This window comes from Corvus brachyrhynchos, unplaced genomic scaffold, assembly GCF_000691975.1.
Source record: "Corvus brachyrhynchos isolate BGI_N302 unplaced genomic scaffold, ASM69197v1 scaffold14, whole genome shotgun sequence".
Lineage (NCBI taxonomy): Eukaryota > Metazoa > Chordata > Aves > Passeriformes > Corvidae > Corvus > Corvus brachyrhynchos.
In genome coordinates, this window is record NW_008239110.1 from 8,913,265 (window position 1) to 8,939,706 (window position 26,442).

The window sequence follows — 26,442 nt, forward strand, 5'->3', positions numbered from 1 at the left end:
AAATGTTTCTTATGAGATTTTGTAAATTATTACTTTTAACTTTCAATAAAATTTTAACAATAAATTTTTCATTACAAAGAGTACAAAACTGCTTTTTGGATTCATGTCACAGTGTGAGCTGCATCGGGTTGCCTATAGGGGAAGCAGGAGCCTTAGGGCAGGATGCAGAAGGAAAGCAACTAGTAGTTAGTAAGTAGCAATGTCTGTGTGTAGCCTCAAGCCAAAGCAGCTTACCTGTAAGTTATCGTTTCAGACAAAAATCGTAATAAGACACACATTCTCCATTGCACTTTTAGAATCTGAGTAGGGGTTCCTATGCCATTAAATGGTCTAAAATTTTAATATTATATAAAAAACCAAAATGTCTTTCAGTATTACTGATCTAAGTAAATGGAATATGCTTTTACTGCTATTTTCAAAGAAGCAGTACATACTGAACTCAGCTCCCAGATAGGTTCTCTCCTGTTCATACTATTTCAGACTTAAAAGAACTGATTAAACATTTACAAGGTTTTATATTGTTGAACAAATCTATTTGCTGATATCCACCTGAAAAGGAACAATATTTTGCAAACATGTCAAACAGCTCTTAGGTAGCTCCATGATATAATGGTCAAGATCCCACAATGGGTTTGCTCAAAACATTTCTAAAATTTTAGGGACTAATGTTTGATTTTTTTCTATTTGAAAGATGTCTGGAACTTGGTTTAGCTGAATTAGAAATTCAGTGTAGGCAATCTCTCCCTTCCCATAGTAAACATTTATATTAGCATTAATTAGATAGATTTATGCATATATTGATAGGGGAAAAGCAAACACACCATAGAGAAGTTAACAATGACATGAATGATTAATAATGTTCAAGTAGAAATTTTATGCAAAGATGTGGGTGGATAGAAAATTAAGATGCTGTGCTTGCCCTTGATTTCTGGCAAATTTAGTGTCTTTCAAAGATTGTTACTAGAAAGTTTATCTGATTAGTTGTTGGTAGCAAAAGAAGTGTTTATGTCTCTCTTCTCTCTGTTGAAGATAAACTTCTTTCACTCTACCAGGACCTCTCATGTTGCATGTGAGCTGTAACTCTTTCTTTATTTCAGTGATCTTATTTCTGAGGGACTGGATGTTGACAAAGCATGACCGGAGAATAGTCATTTGATTAGGCATGTAGTGATAGGACAAGGGGGGATGGCTTTAAACTGAGACAGGATGGGTTTAGATTAGATATTAGAAAGAAATTCCGTATTGTGAGACACTGGAACAGGTTGCCCAGAGAAGTTTTGGATGCCCCACCACTGGCAGAGTCCAAGGCCAGGTTGAATGGGGCTTTGAACAACCCGGTCTAGTGGGTGCCATGTCTGCCCATGGCAGGGGGTTGGAAACAGATGACCTTTAAGGTCCCTTCTAACCCAAACCATTTTATGATTCAATGAAATGAATTTAATTTATTGCCAATCCAATCAAGAATAGGGTGATAAGGAATAAACCCATACTTTAAAAACACTTTCTCCCACCCCTCCCTTCTTCATGGGCCTAATTTTAACCCTAATTTCTCTACCTCCTTTCCCCCAGTAGTGGCAGGATATGGGAATGGGAATTGTGGTCTGTTTATCACATGCTGTCTCTGCTGCTCCTTCCTCTTCAGGGGGAGGACTACTCACACTCTTCTGCTCCAGTGTGGGGTCCCTCCAATGGGAGGCAGTCCTTCATGGACTTCTCCAACCTGTGTCCTTCTCACAGGCTTCAGATCTAAACAAACTGCTCTGGTGTGGGTCCCTTCCATAGGGCGCAGTCCTACAGGAGCAGGCTGTTCCAGCATGGGTCCTCTGCAGAGTCACAAGTCCTGCCAGCAAACGTACTCCAACTTGGGCTCCTCTCTCCTGGTGGTCACAACCTCCTTTGGGTGCATCAACCTGCTGTGGCATGGGGTCCTCCAGAGGCTTCAGGGGAGTGTCTGCTCTGGCACCTGGAGCACCTCCTTCCTTTCCTTCACTGATCTTAGTGTTCACAGTGTTGTTTCTCTCACATATTCTCACTCCTCTCTTCTGACAGCTGCTGATGTTGCGCATTGTTTAATTTCCCCCTTCTTAAATCTGTTATCCCAGAAGCACTACCACAGTCATTGATGGGCTCTGCCTTGGCCAGCACCAGGTCAGTCTTGGAGTTGACTGGCATTGACTCTGTTGGGCACATGGGAAGCTTCCAGCAGCTTCTTACGGAATCCACTCCTGTACCCCCCTCCCCCAAAACCTTGACATGCAAACCCAATACAACTGTTATCAAGGAGAAAATCCTGTTATTTTAATCGGCAAATAGTGAAGCTCCTGGGTCCATAGCAAAGCCTGGAGCCCCCGGCATTGCTAAGAGATGTGGGATGTTTTCCCTGGCATGCAGATGTTTTCCCTGTCATTCGTACATGCTCCACTGTGGCTCATATTTTCACTTCAGAGCAGTAATTAAGAATGGAGGACAGCAATAACAAGGAAGGTTTCACAGAGTTACATTCAGTGTTACTATGCAAAAAAGAACAAACCGACCCAGATTAGAGACTGTTGTTCATATTGCATTTGTCCTAATTTTTGCTGATTGACCAGAGCAATTATAGAGTATTATGGGACCAACTAAGAGCTGGGATTGTTTTTCTGGATAGAGTATTGCAAGGTAGCAATGTAGCTATGTTCATTTAATCAAATACCATGGAGGCACTGCTCCAATTTACTGTGATTCCTGTCTGACCCATCTCAGCTGTCTGGGTTGTCTCTCATCATTCAAAAATGTCATGTGTATGTTGAGTTATGTGCCTTTATCAGTGTACAAGTAACAAGCAGAGTGAACTTTTTCTGTGTACATTAAATGCACAAGGTTAAAAGCAGTTTTAAATAACAGAACCTTGATTTTTTTTTTTTTTGAGGGAGGAAGGTTGAAATAAAATATAAATCACTCTTCAAGGTAATTTCAGTGTACAGTAAAAATAACCATTTTAGCAATATTTTCGTCTTCTGATTGGTGTTCCACTGTGTGTGCATGGGAGGGCCAGCAGAATCTACACATTTTAATCTCACTCAAGAAGAAGAGTCGCACATTATAATTTTGTAACCTGCATCTGAAAGTACCAAATTACTCATTTTACTTCCATGCTATAAACTGCAGCTTCTCCTGAGAGACAAGGGCTGCAGTCAGGCTAGGATGTTGGACTGATGTGCCTTCACCATGCTGTCGTGTGTCACACACTCAAGCCTTGGACCTGTGGCTCTACGTAGTCTCCATCCTAAAAAACCTTTACAGAGGTTTTGTTAGTTATCCTGGGATAAAGCATGAGCCTCTGTGGGAGGACTGAAGATATCTGTCAAGCTTGAACAGGAGGACGGGCAGGACAGGAGTAACCACAGCTCTTTTACTCCTCTGTTCCACCTCTACCTACTGGAAGGGCCCCTTCTCTCATTTTGGAGCAGCTTGGGGCTACTCAGTGTATGCATGAATATGGCCCTAAGAGAAAAGAAAGGGCTGGCTGTGCACCTGCCTACTCACTTGGATTATGAGGAGATGGGTGCCTTCCTCTTACTCCTTGAAATCTGGGCTATGGTTACCCAGAATGGGGAACATGATCCCAATCTTTTTTCACCCAAATGAAAGAGCTGCCAATGGCTTCAAGAGCAGAACCCAATAGCCCTCTGCAGCAGCATGGTGTTGGTTCAGGGGGTGTGATTTCCTCAGTGCTCTTGGACAGTGCAGCTGTTTCATAGCTAGAATAATCTCTCTGTATTAACTAAGTTCTTGGTACAAGTGCTTTTAATTTTTAGAAAATGTGGAAATGTTTTCATTTTGGCCTGGAATTACTACTTTTGTCATCCTGTATGTCTTGTAATGTGATTCAACGCTGTAATGTGATTCAGCCTACTTGTGCTGTCGTAACTTTGAGCTACTGTCACAACTTATTGTTATGCTGTCATAGGTATTACAAAAGTGCCATCTGTATTTAACAGCTGTGCGAAGTGTGCCTTAGTAATTCTTATGGAGCAAACTGCTGTTGTTTTGACCAGATGTTCATTTTCTTCAAATACATCAACTAAGTCCAATATCTTGTAAAAAAAACTTGAGGACACTCTGAGATTAGTAAAAATGATGGCAACATCCTATTTCTCAAGGATGTTTTACAAAATCCCTCTTTCATTTACATTATGATATTCTGCTGTAGCCAGTGCTATCCTACATGTGCAGAACAAGACAGGTGCTTCAGCTTCTTCATTAAAAACAACCTGGTCTCTTCAACCTTTCTGTCTCCCTGACTCTTCTCCACAAGGGCCCACCAGAGAAACCAGTCTGCAGTGGCAGGAGTGTTAAAACAAACTTGGACAAGTCAGTGGTTTCATTCTCTTAGGCATCAGAAATTCAGAAATTTATACAGGGTCCAGAATACAGAGGTAGTTAGGTGCCTAGAAATGCAAAAAGGTCCGGGTAGGATTTGCTAAATCCTAAACGGATTATATACTTAACTCCTATTGACCTCCTTTCAAATGGTTTTGATTCTTTTGTCTGCAAAACAAGCTGAAAAACCTGAAACAATCTGCTTCTGAAAACTGAACAGTTGCTGATTTTGGTCAAGACAGAACTAACACATGAAAACCCCACCCATGAAATGCAAACACTTTTGTATGTGATATTACAGCAGCCAGGAGTTGCAAAAGGAAGTGAAGAATGAAGAGACCCTTCATTCCAGTTCTTCCTGCTGCTTTCCCCTCTTTCATCCATGTCACTACCAGTTACAAAGACAAGACATCAGCAGAGAAATATTGAGTTTCTTTCCAGAGGCCTGTTCCTTGTCTTCACTGGGTGGGAAGGCCAGACAGGATCTTTTTCATTATTCTTCTCAGCCACTGGCATGGAACTGGGTCTCAGACAGGCTGGGTCATAGAACAATTGCAACTCAAAAATTTCAATAAACAAGAGAAGGTATTGCACTTGGCACCTATCTCCTCTTGTTTGCATTTATTTATTTTGAATTTGAGGTAGCCAAGGCTACCTCAAGGCAAGGTGACATAAGTTCAACGTGTGGGATCCCTTCCCACTCCATCCTTTTCACAGACAGTAGTGTTTACATTAAAAAATTCCAGGAGAAGGAAATCTAGCTATTAAGCAGATGGAAGTGTGAATCATAAAAAATGGCAGGGAATGGTGAGATGTACTTGCTGTGTTTCTATTCTTGAGACCTTCCTTTCGATGAAGGTGGTGTGTGAGGAGGAACACAAATCTCCTGGGACAGCTGGAGCCTTTATCCAGTACCTTGCCTTAGTCTTTATCTGCTTACCTCCTGTGGTGCGGAGCTTGTTCTGGGTAGGAGGGAAACAAAGCACACAGGAAAACAGGCATGAAAGAAGGCATTTTAAAATTTGTCTAGTGCACTCAGTTCTTTCAGGTGGCGGGCAGCACACGCTGGTGAGAAATGCGAATCACACTGAGAAAGTGCCAGAAGCCCAAGGTTTGCTCCTACCTAATTGGCTTGTTAAGTTGTTAAAACTGAAAGCACCAAATCCTTGGATATTTCTTGCCTGTATTTTTGCATTCACAGATGTGAAAAAAAAAGTGCACGCCTAAGATCTGATACAAAACTGTCTTTGCTATGTTTCACCTTCCGTGTGATAATGTCTTAATTCACTTTATTCTCTGCTTGTGCAGCACTCAGTGCAGCGGGGTCTTGAGTTGTGCCTGGGGTTTCTGGTAATGAGTATCATCACCACCATCACACGTGAAACATCTAAAACACTATGAGGTGTGTCTGCTTAGCTTTTCTGTTTGGAAAGTAATGTTGTCATTACCACATCATTTCTGTGTCCTCTCTACCAGCTGTTATTTTTTAGATTTTGATAGCACTAGAAATGATCCATGCACAATAGGTCTAAGCAATTAAAAATAAAGAGATAATCCATTATCAGTAAGTACCCACACAACATATTGGCATAATGCCTTTACCTCATTCTCTATCACCTAAAATTGTGTAAAATCTTGGAATCACAAAACACCTTCCACCTGCAAAAATGACAGATGAGAATAGAAGTAAGTCTTTATCGGAGTTATAACCATCCCACAACTCCAAATCACTCTCCTCAGGTCTCCTGGGTATTTGCAGAAATGCCTATTTCTGAATTATGAACCAAAGTGGTGTAATTTTTCTCTTTTAGTTTAGTTGACATTCATGACTGTTTGGCTGCTACAGATTATGTGCTATGGACACCATGTCTCTAATTGAACCACCTCAGAGGATGAAACCAGTTAAGAGCAGCAAGATTTTATGTTAAAGCTAAAATCCAGTTGCTCCTGGACTTCTGTGACTTTCTTTCTCTGTTTTCCAGGGATTTCGATAGGAGTATGCTTATTTCCATCCATAAAAACTGCCTTGTGAGCCACGTATGGGGTCTTGAATCAAAACAGCTATGTGTTGTCTGTGTAGTTCCACAATCTCGATTTTTTCATGGATTTTGTGCCTTAACAACCACCATTCATGTAGTGTTAAGGAAAGAATAATGCCTAATTCTGTAATAAAAAATGGGACATTCGGTGTGTTGTTGTGCACAGGATGGGGTCTCTCAGAATGTTCAAAGAGACAAAAAATGAGAGAAAATACAGAGCTGGAAAATATTTTTGAGGCGTTACCTTTTTTTTTTTAAATTTCAGAAGCACTTACATCTTATGGTCTTGTCAAATCATTTATCATCCTCTTTCTGAGGCTGTCCCTGATGCTGTTCTTCAGCATCTGATTTTTGTGAGTCTTATTCCTGGTTTTTAGGTCACTGAGCCCAGAGGGAGCTCACAATTGGTTGTTGCCTCAGATGCACACAAAGTGGGGGATATTTTCCTCTTTATATATTAATGTGCAGTTAATGCAAACAAGTGATAAAAAAATCTGTAGCCTTCTTTTTTAAAGTATAGTTGATGTGTGAAGGCAGTTAGACATGAATACAGAACAGGAAATAAGATCAAGCCAAGCCAGAGAGGAATCAATAAATGATACTCTTTTATAAGAAAAGTATTTGATTATTCCTTGCAGCGATTTGCTGGAGAGGCAGATTTCTTGTTTTCTCAGTAGGAACTGAATTAACAAGTACAGAATGGCAGTAGATTTCTCACATACACATTTAAGAATTAGCAGTGTATCTTGCTGTCAGATATTGTGTTGTTTCAATCCCCAGAAAAATGCTAAGGAGTCTAATGATTTTCAATTGAATGAATGAGAATTTGACTACAGCCTAATGTCTTGGGGAGTCTGCTATCTCTACAGGGACTAAGTAGTTGAAAAGGCCAGTAAAAGTAAGAGCTGAAAAAATTTATTTAAGTTCATTAAGCTTGAGGTGACCCTGCAATGTGTGCTTGCAGCCCAGAAAGTGAACCGTGTCCTGGGCTGCATCAAGAGAAGTGTGGCCAGCAGGGCGAGGGATGTGATCCTCCTCCTTTACTCTGCCCTCATGACACTCCATCTGGAGTACTCTGTCCAGCTCTGGGGTCCCTGACACAGGAAGGACATGGACCTGCTGAAGTGAGTCCAGAGGAGGACATGAAGATGGTCCTCACAGAACCTCTGCTGTGAGGACAGACTGGGAGAGCTGGGGCTCTTCAGCCTGGACAAGAGAAGGCTCCAGGGAGAGACCTTTTGGTACCTATGGGGACCCTACAAGAGAGCTGGAGGGGGACTTTTTACAAGGGCACGTGGTGATAGGACAAGGGGTGATGTCTTTAAAGTTAAACAGGGTAGGATTATGCAGGATTTTAGGAAGAAATTCTTTATTGTGTGGTGGGTGAGGCACCGGAACAGGTTGCCCAGAGAAGTTGTGGATGCCCCACCCCTGGCAGAGTCCAAGGCCACGTTGGGTGGTGCTCTGAGAAACCTGGTCCAGCAGGAAGATGTCCATGCCCATGGCAAGGGGGTTGGAACTAGGTGATCTTTAAGGTCCCTTCCAACCCATTCCACTCTATGATTACCATATATGCTAACGTTATCTTTCAGCTTCTGAAAGACACACAGAAGAATTTTGTGCTCACACAAACTTTCATTTTACAGGTTCATGAAAGCATAATATACAAGGCACATTTATGGTCAAAAGGAAATTCATTTCAACTGTGTTCAATTCTAGTAATTTATATTCTAACCATAATGGAAGTTGTAACACAAAGCATATCTGCCAATATTTGCTTGCAAGTAAATGAGCGTTTGCAGGGCCTTTTTCTCCACTCATTTAGTATTTGCTGCTTTCAAACATTTTGTGACTGAATTTTATGAGCATGAATGATCAGAGAAAGCATGTTTTATGCTCCTATGATCATAGGGAAAATGTGACTTATGTGACTTGGGGAAAATGAGCTTACTTATTAAATGCAATATTTCCAAAAACCTAGGGATAAATATGTTTTCCTTTGAACTAGAGAGCACAGCAAGACAATTGAAGCAGAGATTTCTCCTTATAGTATCAGGTATTGGGCACTAAATAAACAATTCAAGGTAACAAGCAGTGGAGAAAATTGAGATCTATATGGAAAAGCTATGTAAAAAGAGAAATAAAATTTGTCAGACATGATTCACTGTGGGCCTTGCTGAGCTGTCATGCTGAGTTTCTAAATGCTTTACCATTCTAGAATTTAAAGTGAATGATGATGCCTCATTAAGAGATTTTCCTTAATGCTTATTTGTCTAGCCAATTGTTTACACTGTCCCCACCTCCTGGGCATTTGCCCAACAATCCATCTGAAGGTCCAGGATTTCCCTAGGTGACTAGTGGCTTGGGGTGTTTTGGTTTGAAAAATATGAAGGGAGATCCTTCTCAGGTAACTCAAGTGCCTCTTGAGTATGTTCATATCTGGAAACTGAGGTTACACAGCTTCATGTTTAAGCCCATATTGGAAATGTACACAGGATCCCTGCACACAGTTCCAGGAACTCTGGCAGTGGCAGCCAGGACTACATCTGTCCTTCAGAGTACATAAGTCATGAAGTTTAACTAATGTAAGAAAATACAAAACCAATTCCTAAATCTTATGCCACTGCTTATGACTACAGTGAGCCTATTTAGCTGCAGACAGGGCATTACTCTCTGAATTTACAGAACTGTACTCAAAATAACCTCTTTTGCCCTCGCAGAGAAAACCCAGCTCTGTTAAAAGTCAGCTGCTGGATAGTCTTTCTGCAAATCCCTTCAATTAACGAAGCTATGCTGATTGTTGTCACCCTGCTGCTACAAAATGTAACCAACCTTAGTGCCTGACAGGATACAAAACCTCAAAGCCATTGGACTTTTCCTGAGACGGAGGCTGGCTGCCTGCCGATGAGAACTGCTACAGATTATTTATTCCCAGAGGAAAGCTGGGCTGACTTGACATGGAAGTCAGGAGTGACTACAAAGCTATATTATTTGGGGCATTAGGGCTTCCTCAGAGAGAAATGGATCGAAATGACCAGCTGCTGTCATGGCCATTGTCACACCACAAACGTGGCTCCAGGTTTCTTCAAAGCGTAGGCGAGAGACCATGGGGAGGAGGCAAGGAGGGTGCCCCTGCTGAGGCTGAGAGGTTTTCTGCGTGTTTCACACTGCTTTATTTCTTGTGGAGGAGCCCTGGCCAGGGACAGACCCTGCCAGCCCCCTGGGGCTCAGGCGCTGGCAGGAATAAGCAACCACTGTTTCACTGCTCCCAGCAGCCAGTTCCATGCCCAAACTTGCACCAGCCCTTAGAGGATCATTTCCTCTGCTTGCAGGACTAAACTCACTTCCAGCTTTGGTTTTAGCAAAATCACACCATTACCTGGAAATCTGCACTTGGGATCCAGTTGCAGTGACAGTCTGTGAAGCAGCATTTCTCTCAACACGCATGATCCTCGAGGCAGTCATAGCTGTAATTTATTAATGAGAATTAAGTAAATGGAACGAAACAAAAAGCATATTCTGGTCAAACTCAAAACCTGCTGTGCAGAAACTTTTGACCTCAGTGAAAGTTTGCATACTGGGCCAAACACGGCAACAAAGCAGAAATCTACATCTTGAAATCTCCATCAATTCTTGTTTCCCAGACCTCCTATTCTGTCTGGATTGGATCGGGGAACAATGGCATCATGCGGAAAGAAAACTTTCCAGGTTTTTGTTCTCAGTAGGCAGCTCCACACATTTGTTCCTTGTGAATGTGTGGGATGTACCCACTTGTTTCAGTATAGCAAGGTGCAGGCCAAAGCCTTTATCCCCTCAGCAAACTGATCCTAAGAATATGTGTTCAGCTCACTGAAGTTTTTTGGTTTTTTTTTTTTGTTTTTTTTTTTTTTTTTGTTTTTTTTTTTTAAACAGCTAGACTGTGGAGACAGACAGAATATAAATTTACTCATGGAAGCATTTCAAATCTTAGCACACACATTTGTGAGCTTGATTTACTAGCATACATCACAACAGTTATATTTTAAATAGAGATACAGTCTGTCTCTGAAGGATAGGCCTTGTCAATTGTGGCTGCAAACTCTATGTAATTTTAGAGAACTTTCTTTTTTTTATATATTGATATTGCAGTGATATCAGTGCTAACAAATTAGGTAGATGCAGAGTTCTCTGAAATATTAGCTAAAACCAAATGCAGAGTATTAGTCATGTGATGCCTATAAAAATCTTCGAATGTTATTTTAACTTTATATTCCATTCAGGTGCAGGCACAATGATTAGTTGGAATATGTCAGAGCAAATGCAATCGAAGTACACAGATAGAAAGAAGGTGGCTAAAAGGGTTTGGCATTTTTGAACAAGACAAACTTTGTTATCTGCACATCAATATTTTGTGCAACTGTGGCTTGTAAAGAGCACGTGCTTGTTTATTTAATTAACAAGGCTCACAACACAGTGTCTTAAATATAAGCAGGTTGGTCATTTTGCAGTATCTCTGCTAACAGTGAGTGCATAAGCAAACCCCAGATGTTTTCATTTTGTACAACGCGATACTCACTGGGCACAGAATAGCACAGAAGAGCAAACCACTGCCCATCCCTGACCACACTGCAGCTGTGTGTAGCTGTGATGATATAAAAATGCTCCTGCCATTCAGCACGTGTCAATCTCAAATGCTGACTCAGCTTATTAAAACTTGTTTTAAGTGAAATAGTGCTACAGACTTGTAAGGATATGGTTTCTCCTGGACTAGGTTTCAGTTTTAGCTGAAGACAATCAGAAGTATCTTGTCTATTTCTGGTCCCATCTATTGATAGAAATTCCTTGCAAGTAATTTTTGTCCTGTTTCGGAAAGACTATGCTTGAATAATCAATGGAAATTTTACTACTTTTTCTTAAGGCTCTGAACCTTGCAAATTAGCCAATGATTCTGTAGCTCCGTGTACTTGAGTGTTAGCTAGCACACAGCATAACACTGAGATAGAATAATCCATAAATCTCATTGCTGGAGTTTAGATGGGATTCAGATTTTCTGAATGAAATAGCAGCCTTTTTTTTTGGTCACTGCTTTCCTCACAGAAGATGGGAAAATTCAACTGTGAGTTTTGGGTAGTGGGACAAAGGGACTGTGAGGCTGATAGAGCACCCAAACTTTCAAAAACCATCTTCTCAGTTTCAAGCGGTTGGTGAGCTCTGTCCTCAAACTAAGATGTAAGTTCAAGACCCTAAGCTGGTCCACAGACATCTCTACTCATTGTGAGAGTGCACAGCATTTCCTGAACCCCACCAGTGTAATTTTTGACTCTGTAAAGCTTGAGAAATTTTTTTGTGAACCTTTGCCCTCTGTTTGTAAGAAAGGTACAAATTTGAAAGGCTATCCAGCAGGGAAAATTGCATCACTATTTCAATGTGATAAGAATAGGAGAGAGAAGGGGTGAAATGTGAGGCAAGGTTCATCATTTGTCTGTGCCTGTCTCAAGGGGCATGGAGTTTGGACGAAATCAATCTGTGCAAAGACAGAAATATTTTTTTTGGTGAGAGTCAAATATATAGTGCAAACATTATTCTGTTAACCTATCATCTGATGAAATGTAACAAACGGTGTTTTATTTGAGGGATTAAACATTGTTCAAATGCACGGGAAATACACTCCCTCTTCTGTAAAGAGCTTTGGTACTTCAGGATAGAAAAGCAAAATATAAAGGTGAGCAGCAATGTCTGTGCAGTTGTGTGACCTCTCCCACCCATGGCTGTGAGGAGATAAACAGCACTTGCAGGTATGAATAAGGGGACTGTCACCCCATTGCTCACCACAGCAATTATGGGGATGGCTGTGGTTTGGCAATACAAGATTTTTTTGCTTTTATTAAAAAGATATGGACTAATATCATGTCTTTAAATCCACACAATGTAAGAGTTAATTTATTGGAATATTCAAGGTAGTTTCAGAAAATTTACTTCCTTTTTCTGAGGACACAGAAATTTTAAAATTCTTTTTCCATCACAAAAAAGAAATAAAGAAGGAAAAGACAAAATGCAGGTATCTGTGCTTCCTTCACTTTATCTCTCTTTTTTAACACTTTTCCCACAGAAAATATGTGTTTTTTCTACTGTCCTGCAATGGTTTTCAAACAGTTAATTTTTAATTTCAAAATTTTTCTTTGATGAAAAATCTGCTAAAATGAGAAAGCAATTCCTGTTTTAAACTGGAAGGGCTGAAAAAGGTTTTGTAGAAAAAGAAGTGTTATTGTATCTACAAGAAAAATATTTCACACAGTTATGTCAGAAAGCAAAAAGAATTGTGTAGAGGCAAATTGCATGTTTGAAGCCAGTCACGTAGTGGAAAGGAAATGGTAGCTGATGGGAAAATGAGTAGGCAGAGAAAGAGTCTTATTTGTGAGGTACTGAAAGTAAACTGTTGTGGTGAACTTGATATTTTTTATGGACTGGAAAGACAGAAGGTGTTTTCAGCATTATGACTGACATGTCATGGAATATCTAAAGAAAATCATTCTACCTGAATATGAGGAAGTATTTTACTGTGTGAGTGACCTGTGGAACAGGTTGCCCAGAGCTGTTATGGAGTCTCCCTCACTGGAGATATTTGAGAACTGCCTGGACACAATCCTGTGCCCTGTGCTCTGGGAGGACCCTGCTGGAGCAGGGAAGTTGGACCAGATGATCCACTGTGGTGCCTTCCAACCTGACCCATTCTGTGACCCAAATACAAACTCTGTGAGGTAGATGTCAGAGAGAATTGAAGACATTTCCATAACCCACAGTGGGTCACTCTCTTTATAGAAAATGTTTGTCTTGTCAGAGAGAGAGAACCTGTAAGAACTTGCACTGGCATGGATTGATAGAGGGAAAATGGGACTATAGTGGAAAGAGGCATTGGTTAACCTCCAAACCAACATGCAGTACCAACCTTTGGCCTCAAATCTAGTCAGTCATTGATCTTTTAGACCATATTTTTTTCTGCTGGTTCACAGATTTCATTTTTTCAATTCATTTGTACGAGTGAGAAAATGAACCATGTAAGAACATCAGGGAATGTGGTTGCTTTCATGACACATTTAAGGCTTGTATGTGAAACTGAGATAGAAAACTCTCTTTTCCACAGCACTATCTGAGGAACAGCACACGGCAATGACAAGCTCAGTAAGAAACAGTTAATTTGCAGTAGCACAGCTTTTTACACTGCATTATCAATATTCTGAGGCAGATGGCTTCTAAAGACGTTATTTCTGACACTGTCTGCTTTTCAGACAGAGACACTCTGAATGAGATCCTTAGCAAAATGCCCCAGTGCATGATTAGTGGGTCCAGTTGCTTTTTATGGTCCATGTACCGCTCCAAGTTTTCACAGTCTGCCCTGACCTCAGTCAGGCCTCTGCTTTCTTCATTTTTCACTAAAAATGCCCGACCTTCCCATATAATAGCCTAGGTTTGCTTATTGCATTATGCTCTGGCCCCAGAAAATAACCATGTCAGATTAAGTTACTACACTAGTCCTTTTACAGCAAAGTGGGTGTAGGATGGATAGCTGTTGGCCAAAGTAATGTGTTTTCCCTCCTGGAATTGGAAAATTGAGAATATCTTCTATGGAAATGCGTGTGAAAATGCACCCACTGCTTTTTGCACAATGTGTGGTGGATATTTAGATACCTGAAGGCAAGTATCCTCATGAATAAACTGTGCTGACTATCTACACGCCAATCCCCCTGGACCTGCTCCATTGTGATCTCATTAAAGTATCTTTTAGCTTTCATTAAGGCAGAAAGCAAATACAGGAGTGGCTGTCAATCTAAGTCTATTATGCAGTTCCGGGGCCAAATCCTTTTCACCTCACTGAAACAAATTATTCCACTGAAACCAGTGAAGTATTTCTGTTAAGATTTGCTCTTGATCAAATTAGAATGACCTGATGCTGCTACTAATTAAGCTTCTCTCTACTGAACCTCAGCAGAGTTCAACAGATGTGAAGCTGTCTTCTTGCTGAGTGGTAAGTACCTCCTCACTGCAGAACTCCTCAGGCCTCAGATGGGTGAGTCTGAAATGATGGCTGACCCTATTGATTTAGTTTGTTTTAAAAGGAACAAGGGATGATTTCCGAAATCAGACTTGGTGATCTCTTGTTCTCCCATCTGTCCTCATGGGAATACACTCTGGTACACAGCCTGACACCCAAGCCTTGCTGGCAGCCAGCTGAGGTATCAAGTGGAAATCATAAGTAATGGGAAGTTATTTTACACTGGGGCTTAATATTGCAGAGGAAAACAAATCCATTAAGTAGGCTTCTATTGAAAAATAAGAGCTGAAAGTTGCAAAGTATTACAAGAAGAAGCAAGAAAAGCATTAAACATTATCTGATCTAGAACTGTTCTTTCCTTTTGCTTGTTCGATCTGACAATTAAAGTGGTTAATTATACAAAGAACAGTTTTAAAAGAGGGAAATTCTAGTGATATCAGGCACGCAATTGAAAAAAAATTCAGGCCACTGGTCTAAAAAGTTGGATACTATGCTGCAAAGAGTCTAATTTGTAGGGCATTTGAATAAAATGAAGCTCAATGCATCATGCATTGCACATCCACGAGCATTTGTGATTTGGATTGGGGAATTGCAATTATTCCCCAAGAATGAGGAATTCCCAGTAAGTATGGGGCATAAACTCACTTTCATTGAGTCCCTGCTCTTTGAACACACTGCCCATCACTACTGCCAATAGGATAGTGAGGTGCATAGTGAAGTGCATTATGTAATACACTGCTCATCTATTCAGACTAGCTTTTCTAAGTGATTTCTCATGCAGTAACCAAGCTTTGATGAGGTCTGACAACCTTAATGCTGAGTGCTGTTCAGGAACAAAGAAAAGTTTGCTCTTCTGGACTGCTTTCAAGTCGAAGACTCATCCTGTAAGTGCATCTGTCCTGGTGTCTTCAGCATTCAAGCAAGACTCTAAAGACATCACTGGCACACAACCCATCTCTAGGTAAAAAGCAGAAAAACAATGCAGTGAGTGACATGAGAAGGGAGTAATGATAAAAGCATGGACTGATGCATTGGAAATGAGACAAATATCATGGATGAAATTCTAATTCTGTTGAAGTTAATGAAAGCATTGGCACTGATTTAATTAGGTCAGACTTTCATCGGTCTCCACATTTCTTACCAAAGAATCTTGTAATTCCTGACTTGCAATTTCTCAAAAGCATTAGTATAAAAGTGGACATTGATGGGGCCAGAGTACAGATCTTTTTGAAGAATGTGCTTCGACTATCAAGAGTAACACTAATAATCCCATACTGAAATTTTCCTCCCATTTATTGTTTTTAAATGTGAATTAATATGAGAACAAAATGGTACATTTAGTTTTAACAGCAACAAAATCTATCTATGTAGATATATATATATACACACACACAAAAAAAGAAGTCTTGAAAGATATATACTTGGTTTTATTACTATTATAATCACACCCTTATAGGCTTGAAGTAAGGGGTTTAGGGAATTGCAAGAGTTGCTCACATCGTAATATAATTTCTGGATGCCTGGAGGCGATCAGAGAATACAGAGCCTGGCTCTGCCCTAGCTTTTCCTCTGACCTTAAAAGCTGTGTTCGGTAGGATGGCTTTGCTTGCCATCTGAATAATGTTTCAAGTACTAAACATTTAAAGGGTTTGGACTTCACTGTAAAAACCTCTTCTGATGGAGACCAGGGGATTTTTGATAGCGTGAGCATGTTGTGACTGCTCTCATGGCGAGAGAGGGTCATTTTCAGATCTTTTGACTCCCTCACGTGCTCTTTCCTACAGCAGTGTCTGATATTACTTGCAAGGCTCCTCGTGGACATAAAGACCAGCTCCCAGTTCCCATGGATTAATTCACTGGCCCTAGTGCAGGTGACTACACCTTTGGGACAGCAATAGAAATTTGGACATGTAAAGAATCTCCTTCCTGTTCTGCTTTTGTCAGCACAATGGTGCTCCGGGACACTGCAGATTTCTTCAGAAAGGTTTGGCAATTATACATAATACCTTAGAGTGGGACTTCTTGACCACCCGCTCCTATTTGTGTGTTGATGCAGTGCAACTTTGTAAATTAAATTTATTCAGGAGAGATGAATCTGCCTTTGAGTTATACAGCATGCACATATGATAATAATAAAAGCTGCAGGAATATTTATTCGCTAGTGATGCAAATGGGAAATGAACTTTGCCTCTCTTACCCTTCCCTCCACTCTTCTGCCAAACAGGAAATAGTGGTGGGTGGACAGAGCTGAAAGTTGTCACTAGTTTGAATAACTGGAATTTGGAGAGCTTGTGAAAAATTCTTCAGAACTGGGTTTGCTTCTTTTTCTTCTCTGATCCCTGGGAGGACGAATTTCTCCACAATATTTTCATGTGACTTCTCACAGAAATCCTTCAAAATGGGATTTTCCTGAAGGGCACCATTCTTTTCAGGCCTGAAAAGCCAACATCTGCCTGGGTAGTGTGGCTGTGTCCCACGGAGCCAGATGTTTGAAGTCCATTTTGAGATGTACCAGCAGTTTGTGAAAACTCATGCTGTTGCTATGCATGTTACATCCCTCTGCCCAGACTGCTTATGAGCTCAGAGTGTTGGTTTCCAGGGCTGTCAATCAAGCAGCTTTCACCAGAACTAAATTGACTTGAAAGAATCAAAAGAAAAATATCCCTAATTTTTCAAAAGAGATTATTTGCAGTGTGAAAGCTAATCATTTCAAATTCAGACATTAATCCAAACCTGTAACCTTTAGCAAGAGCACAATTTACTTGTTCTTTATCACCTAAATGAAAGCACATCTCACTTTTTTTTCAGTTCAAACACAGATGTTTACTTGGAGCCAGTAATTTCAAATTTAACCCTGAAAAGCAGAAATAAAATCTCCTAGTTCAGAGAGACTGCCCTTTTTTTCCTTTAGTACTTGTAAGAACATTCTATAGCAAGCTGTTTTTAAAGTCTGGGTGTTAGTTTTATAGGCTTCATCCCTCCCTTTAAGGACTGTTTGACTGCTCAAATATTTATGAAGTTCAGTGAATAGCCGATGAAAATTGATCATGCTTTGAATGGATGCTGTGCAATGGGTGAGTTTCACAATAATATGGTGTGATTCAATAATAGACAGGTCATTCCTCCTTGAGCTTCCTCGCTTCTGGGTGAAAGTCGTGCACATATATGTCCTCAAAAGCCTCCCTTAGATGTGGAGCAGGCTAAGCCTGTCTCACAAAGCACAATGGATATGTCATGAAAAGATATTAGGGAAAATCTCATGAAGGGTGTACCGGCATAGACATCACAATTTGGACCAGTCCGCAGTTTGGGGCAGGTGTAGGGAGGGGTATGTATAAATACAGGCAAATCAGCTGCTGACTCCTGAGAGAGAGGTAGAGGCGTTCCTAAATGAAAAACAAGCAAATAAAAAAATCAAACAAACAGGACAAAGAGAGTCGGCAGCGTTTGTCTAAGCTGACCTCGAGTGCCTTGCTGCACAAGGCCCCGGGGAGGAAGGCACAGCGAGCCCTTTGGAGGATCACATCCAGAGCAGCGGCAGCTGCTGAAGAAGCGGAGGCTGGTGCAGTCAAATGCCTGACTGACACATGCCTGTCAGGATGATAAACCCAAGAGGGAGGTTAAATATCTCCCCCACTACCAGCCTTTCAGAAGATAAAAATATGCCCGGAGGGACTATGACTAGTTTTAGAAAGTCTTGGAAGTGAATGCTGAACCAGATAAGGGGCTTAAAAGCAGAGGTTTGCTATCTGTGGGTTAATCTGGCAGGTGTGATAGGGCACATCCACTGCTGCTCAGTGCTATTGTTCCTGTACGCCCGAGATAAGGCTGTGTGACTCACGAACAGCTCTGCTTACAGTCCCACTGCCTTTCATGTAGACCCTTAAACCAGAAAAATCTCGGACTCCTTTCTGACACTTCTCCTGCCTTCTGGTCTACATTCTCCACTCTCTCCTCATCCTGCGGGAAGGCCCCTTCCTCTAGATTTGTCACTGCTGGCAAACGCTGTGGGAAAAGCCCAAAGCAGTGCTTTTCCCAAGAAAGGCCATTAACCCTTTGTGCCCTCCCCCAGTGCTTCCTTTTGACACTACTCCATTCTGGATGTTTAAAATATTATATAAACCTGAATAATTTTTATTTTCTGGATAAAGCTGTAATTTTCTCCAGTCAGGGATGTGTAAGTGCTAAAAAAAGAAATGCTAAACCACGTTCTAATTTTTACCCTTGCTCCACAGAAACTGCTGGATTTAGGAGTGCAAAATTTTTGATTTCGTTCCTGTTTCTCGAAAAGTTTTATTAATGAATTATATACTGTGTGGGAAATCCTGTAGAAGAGGAAAAAGAACATCCATTTGCTGAGCAGCCTGAAAAATGAAAAGCAAGCATAAGCATATCCTGTACCAGATTTCCTCAGGGAAAAATCAAATTCAGGAGAGGAAGTTAGAAATAAAAACATGAACAGATTTACTAAGCATCTCTAAACTGTTTTATCTCTTTGGCAGATAAACAACAAAACAATTTTGCATTAATAGAGACAGACATGAGCTGGAAATATGAGTTGGAAATCTGAGAATGAGCTTTTGAGCCTTGTCCCCAAAGACTGATGGCTTTGCAAGCCATGCTATCAGAGTTGGATCAGTCCCAATTGTCATATGCAGAAACAAGTCACATGAAGTCCCATAAATAGTGCTAAGCAAGGCATAATCTAACACAGATTAAAGATTTAAGAAATAAAATGTTAAGTGAAGCAATAGCACTTATTTTAAGAGATTCTATTTGACTTTACTATCCAAAATGTGGAAAGTGTCCATTTAGGTCAGTGAGTTTTTCAGTGATCTTTGTGGAGGTAAAACCAAACCCTCAACAAATAAATAAAACAGACATATTTTACATAAAGGTAATCTAGCAACATTTTAAAGAAAAGAACTTTCAAGAATTAGGTGTTCTCCAAGTTCACTACTGTACAGGGCTTCAGAAAAATCCAGAGATGGGAGGAATTTGTAGAGGGTTTTCTTTCTCCATCACTAGTCCTAGAGCAGAGCCAGGTGTTATTGTTCCCACAGATATCTGTCTAGCTCATTTTATAGTCTTTCTTTGTGGAGTCCCCCAGCCACTTCAGGCACAAGTGCTTCGTTTGCCTTGCAACCCACAAGGTTTTCCTACAGTGTCCCTGGGCTTCTCCTTGCTCTTAGGCAATGGGACTACCTCTTGTCCTGCCTGCCACAAAAATAGACACAAGAATACTTCTTTACTCTGTCATCTATTTGAAGACTTTTTGTCCAGCTAACCTTCTGGATTGTTCTTAGTAATATTACGAAGTCCAGTTTCCCTAGTCTTTGCTCCCAGATTGTTTACTTGCGCAGCCCCTAATCATTCTTAGCGAGTTCTTCTCAATCTTGTCCTATGGGTTCATATTTTTGTCTTGTTTTTCTCCATCACTAATATAATCAGTAAGTGGATAGACCACTTCAAAAGATTTTCAGGCAACATCTCTCTTTATACAATATTGGTATGGGTTTGTTTTTTCTGCACTAGCAAGTCCTTTCTGACTTAAGCTCAGATTCTGACTAACAATGACACAAATCCTTAGAACAGCACACATTCTAATAATACTTCTATGCGCTGAGAGTAGTTTAATCTCCCATCAGAATGAAGGTACAGCACAACTGCAAAAGTTTGAGGAAAAATGATCAAACGTAGCTTCTCTGTGAAAATCAACTAATCCTATTAGGAAACTTCAGATAGGAAAAGAGTATCTAAGAAGGGCATACAGTTGAGGTCTGTCATATTACAAGTACCATAGAAAAGGGGAACACAGACTTATTTTTCTCTTTTCCAGTGTAAGAACTAGTGAAATAAAATTAAATAGCAAGAATCAGATTCAAAATAACTGGATGTTGCTTGTCATGTACCGTGAAGTAAAGTTCCTAGTATTTCTTGCCACAGTTGATTTTGGGTGGAAGAAAAAAATATTACTGGTTTAGAAAGGCAACCAAACATTCCACAAAGAAAAGTATAAGGAGATCACCCTCTGCTTAGACACTCCTTGAACCATAATCTGATTTTTTTTTTAACCATTCTTTCCTGGGGTTCTATCTTTGACCACTTTTATAGATGAAATGAGGCTGACTGTATTTTTTTGTCTTCAGTGCATGGCAGTATTGTCAGAATGTGGCTTTTCAGGTACACTTTCCTAGTCTGATTAGGGAAATATTGTATAAAATAGTCAAAATCATGTCTAATGTCAAGATACATCACATCTATTGTTTCTCCTTTATTTGCCAGACCTGCTGTCCCGTCAGAGAAAATGCCGATATTGTCTTGACAGAATATGCTCCAGAAAAATCTGTATGTATTATTATTCATCACTTTGATTCCACTTATGTTCTTGTAATCATTTATTCATTTAGCTCCAGTATTTTTCTTGAAAATGAAATGAAGTAGATATGTCTTTGGTTCCCTGATGCCTTTTTTCCCCTCTTCCTTGAAAGTAGATGCCACATCCGCCCTCTTCAGACATTTCACCTTTTTCCATACCCTTTAAAATGTAACTGCTAATGACTTGGTGATTCAACGAAGCTGCTCTTTAAAATTACTTATGATGACAGTGTGTCAAGACTTGTCAATTTGAAAAAATCTTTCTGATTTTAGATATGACTTTCATACTTTCTTTGAGCAATATCTCAATACTTTTCATCTCAGCTGCCTCGTGGATTAATTTTTTCATTGCCTCTTTTCTATAAACATTTTTATAAATTTGGCCATTAGTGGAACATTATCTATGTCCCTACCTGCTACTCTTGGCACAACACATTGAACTTCTAAGCTTGTCCTTAGTAATCTGATTCTATTTCTCCTGCCTGTATACTTTGCTGTGAGGTTTAAGAAACATGGACACCTCATTTAGCAAAGGTAATTCCTTGCAATGCTTTGTGTCTTCCTTTCATGGTGATGTGATTTATGTTGGTGCCCTTTTCCAGGGGCCCCCTGCTTTTCAACCCCTTCTCTTCATTACCTATTCTTTCATAACCCCTCACAAGACAGTTTTATGAAATTTTCTTGACTTTGGAGTTTGTCTGTATCATCATTCCACTGCACCACAAGTGCTTCTGCATGATCAGTTGCTATAATGGTTGGTCCTTTCTATTAAAGGGAGCTGTGTCAGAATGATGGCAGAAAACCTCCATTTTTTCTGAGTAACAATCAGAATAACAGTTTTCAATTCAAAGAAATATGAGTGCTCTCTTTGAGTCAGGCCTAACTAACTATGCACAGGGCTGGAAGGGGTAACTGCAGTACAGCTGGGTAGCTCTCACGCCTGAGAATCATTCATGAGAGAAAAACTTAAAGCTGGAAAAAACAGATTCTCTCTACTTTTGATTTTCCACTTCTCTCTATTTTTACAATTCCTTCTTTGCTCCAGAGTGCATTCCCTCACAACTTTTCTGCTGGGGTTGTACTTCTATGCCCATAATATTTTCACTGTCTCAGTTACATCAGTGTGTGCCAGGGCAACATACTCAGAGAAGTCCATGACAACAGCTACAGGATCTTGGATAGTGTTTGGTGAGCTTTTGTTAAATGTTTTTTTTTGGTCTATTGAAATTGCTTAAAACTATGTTACATTTCTTCAAAGCTGTCTACTTCAGAGGATGCACCAGACTTTTCAGAGCTCCGAGCATTCCACAGCCAGATGTCTCACAGCAAAATGTTTTCTCAGCTAGGTGAGAAATCAGTGAAACTGCAAAAAGCAGTGGTGGGAATAAGCAGCCTCAATGATACACTTATGTTCTGATTTCACATGGGAGAATGGGACAAATTCTGAAGTATGATTCCCCATCTTGCTGCTAATTTACCTTAATAAAATCCAGTTCCAGCAGAGCAAATGTAAGTTGACAAACATGGACTACACTGAGTGTTACAATATGGAATACATTCAGAAGTTATTACAACTCATCCTGCTTCCAACCATACATTTGTGCTACTTCAGGATAATAAATTAATGTTCACTCTACATTTGCAATGATACTTATGAATGTCAAATTGTTGTTGTTTCTACTGCAAGGAATTTATGAAACTGAGTTGCATCAGACATTAATAATGTCAAAGAGATTTAAAGTAATTGTCATTGGTTGTGAAAAGGAAAAAAACCCTTATTCACTTGAGGTGGCTTCTGAGCTGTGTCAGTGTGAGATACACTGACACATGGGATGTGTCATGGAATGTGAGATACACTGACACATGGAATTCAGGATGCTGAATTCCCTGCCCCAAAAGATCATATTAATTAGTACCGCTTATCAGTACATTTACAAAATTGTGAGCTGGAGACTGGAATTATTTAAAAAAAATAGGTAAATGTTGCACAGAAACTTTGGTGATGAATTAGGTTTCTTCTTTAGCTGATCCCCTGGGCTCTTTTAGAGGAGATGCCTTGGGACTGCAATTTGGGCAGTGGCAAGAGGGGCAAACGAAGCAGGATTTTCTACCAAGAAACACCTTGTAATTTGGGCTTTTTTGTCACTGTGTGTCATGTTTCCTGCAGCAGCATGACCTCCAATAGCAGCCTGGTGCTAAAGTGCATGGATGGAAGTGGGGCCAAGGTGGGGAAGCTGAACAGACTTAAAACGACAAAGACTTTTTTTGGGGTAGTGAGACAGTGTGGTCTGGCTTCTGTACTGGACTTGACTAATCATTTTTTACTGATCTTAAATGTACCATGAAAGCATCCCATACAGAGATGAAAATTCAACCTTTTTCCCAACTTTGAAAAGAGAAAAAATACAAATACGAATGGACCTGTAGACTTGATTCATCTTTTCCCATTCAAAATCTGCCATAGTGAAGCTGACTTCATTTGTCTCAGTAAAACCTCAGAGATTAGCCTTGTCATGTGTCTTAATTACATGTTTAGGTGTAGAAATTAACATTTTCAGTTCCTCTGCCTACCAGAAAACAAATAAAAAGCAAAACTAGTCATAGAATCAGTCATAGAATCACAGAAACATTTAGGTTGGAAAGGATCTTTAAGCTCACTGACTCCAATTGTACATTTATTTCTACTATTTTTTCAAAGTTTTACTTCTAATGTTTCAGCTCAGTGTTGGAAGCAGAAGCCTTGGCTATGAAACAACAGATAATCTATCACAGAAATCTGTGATGTTTCATAGGAAATAACTCCATGCCTTAGCCTGTCTTGCAACAGAAGATATTTGTCTGGTATGATCACTTTTGTCATGGCTACAGCCATTATGAGTAATGCTGCATTTATAGTTACAACCTCGCAATAGTGGCTGATATTAAAATTTTGTTAGGGGGAATTACCTGATTTTACAAGTACTTTTAGTTACTGACTAAAGCCACAGACTGCCATTGAAGAGAAGTCTTTTCCTAAAGATCATCTGAGAAAATATGTGCCCATGACTTCTGCTGGTTTCAGAGACTGGAACAAAGCGTTTACCAAAATATTTTTTCCTGTGGATCAACACATCCTCTGCACACTGTTCTGATGGCACCCTAAAGGAAAAGCACATAAAAATAGCACCATTTTTGATGTCAAATCTCCAGGCCTAGCTTACTTCACCTGAGGGTCTTTCAGTGACCAAGTCCAGACTCACTTAACTTTTTAATATTGTACTATATACAGTATATTATCTGATACTGAATCCTGGGTACTGCCTTTTTCTGTAGGCACCTTCTTCTGCTAACTGTAGCAGTATTTATGCAGCTATTTCTAACTTGACATTTTTTACTAATCTGAATTCCAGCTGTATGCTTGTCCCTGTATAGAGCCAATTGTGTTCTATTCATTTATGTTCATAGAGGTCTTGTGTAAGCTTCTAATGTCTCCTGTTTTTGTAAGTAAGATTACAAAAGTCTCTGGGACTACTGAGGATTTGGACATGATAGATCCATTCAGCTTTCCCAGCTTGGCTTCCTGGCCTTTTGGCCTCTCAGCACATATTTTTGTTCTTTTCATTAAATGCTTTCCTTGAGGTTGGACTCAGAATGTCATTTTGTCGTCTCCTTCCTCTTTGTGTCGGTAAAAATCCCTTTCATTACTTCTTCCTCTGGCACCAGTTAAAGTTGCTCTTGGGCTGGAAAGTCAGTTCCTGTGCATGCTGTAATCTTTTCCAAAGCCCTTGCCATCTCTCTCCTTCTACCTCCTGTCCTTGGGACAGCAGTTCCTGATCAAGGCTCCTGGGACTGCTGGCTGCTGGTTCATGGACATCTGGCAGCAAACTTCAATCAGGCTTGCTCCATCATTTCCAGCTCCAAATTACCTTAGAAGAATTTAGGCTCCATTACCTTGTTCCTAGTATTACTTTCCTTCACACTCATTGGTGCCATTGCCAAAGGGATGTTGTGTGATCCTCTTTGGAAAAGACAGTGACTAGCACTTTTCCAGTTGGAAATTAAATGGGAGGGAGGTGGGAGCAACTGAGTGGATGGGGAAGGAGTGGGGAGGAGATGGAGGAGAGGTGAGCCATTTTCTGATAGAGATGAGAAAATGCACTTTTGGCCTTTCTTCTTCTATTAAGAAGTCTGCTTGGGATACCTGTCTTGTCCTAGAGTAGTTATGATAGGAGAAATAAACAAATGAGATGTGAGCCTTCAATCCAAGTAAAGATGAGGGGCCAGTCCCTCAGTGTGGGAGCCTGGGATGCAGCCATGTGATTGGAAGGCACAACTGCTTCAACTGCCCCGCACAGCTGAGCCTGGACTGAAGCCAGGAGCAGCCAGGCTGGGTAAACCTCTGTGGAGTGGGCTGTGCTTGTCCTTGTGTCTTCCAAGCTCTAGCACCAGGTATTTCATCCCTGCTTAGATTTTAGTAGTGTAAGATAAGGAATACAAGGAAATGGTTTTGACAGGAAGTTGAAACAGAAAAGGTGGATGAAACTCCTCTTTTAAGTTATGGTTATTTTCTATAACAAAATTGCTTCTTTCCAAGTTTACGTGACTTACTTTAAATAAGATGTATGTATATATAAGGTGTTTAATAGGAATTGAATCAATTCAAAATACATACTTTAACCTCCTCTTATTTTTCATGTTTTGAAATGGGTAAACTTTGTCCTTATTTTCCTCAGCTCTTGACAGAGACCCAGCCCAAACACAGTTCAACTGAAGTAGCAAGCCGAGGAAAATGACAGTGGCTAAGCTTGGATAAAAGCCACAGCCACCCGTTTCCTATACTGGTGCTATGGCTCTTTCCTTCCTGCAGGCCAAAGTTTTGCTGTTGTTGCTTTTTACGTATGTGGACATCTATTGCATGTGAATATTTTTCCCTCTTACCACTGAAGTTGGAAAATATGTTTTGTATCTGTGATCCATTCTTTAGGCCAGCATAGATTGCTGCAGAGATTGGCAGCACAGCAGTAACTGCATTAGCAAAGTTTACAATCGATACAAGTGTAGATGTACAGTGCCCAGCATTTTCCCTTTTCCTGAGGGAAAATGGGCTGTCCTTCATTCACTCAGATCAGGAAGGGATCTCTGCAGCACAAGGGGAAGGATTTCTTCTTTGTGGGCCATGGAAGAGCAGCTGATCTATTTCTGCCTCATCTGTCAGCACTTCCCCTCTCCAAGCTGGTGCCCAGGGTGCTTTCTCTGCAGTGAAGGAAAAAGCTTTTGAACACATCTTCCAGCTGACTAGCACAGAAAACTTTCCATAGGGCCTCTGGCTGGGAGAGAAGTGAACAGGGTTTGATGGGAAAGAATACTGCACATGGAGAAAGGGCTATGAAGATGCTTTGTTGTAATGTTGTGTTGTCTTGGTGCCTTCTTGCTCAGTCTCTCAAACGCTGACTGTTGGTTCCTGCAGGTTTGTGAAATCAGAAATGATGAGTATTTCCAATTCCAGTCCTCACCACCAAAAAGCCTGTTTAAAAATGAAGCAAGCAGGAGAGAAAATTGCCTCATCAAAGGAGATTGTTTGAAAAATATGTCACATTCCTGTCCTTGAGCAGATGGTGATGTGTTCAGTGAGTGTATGTGCTCTAGCTCATGGTA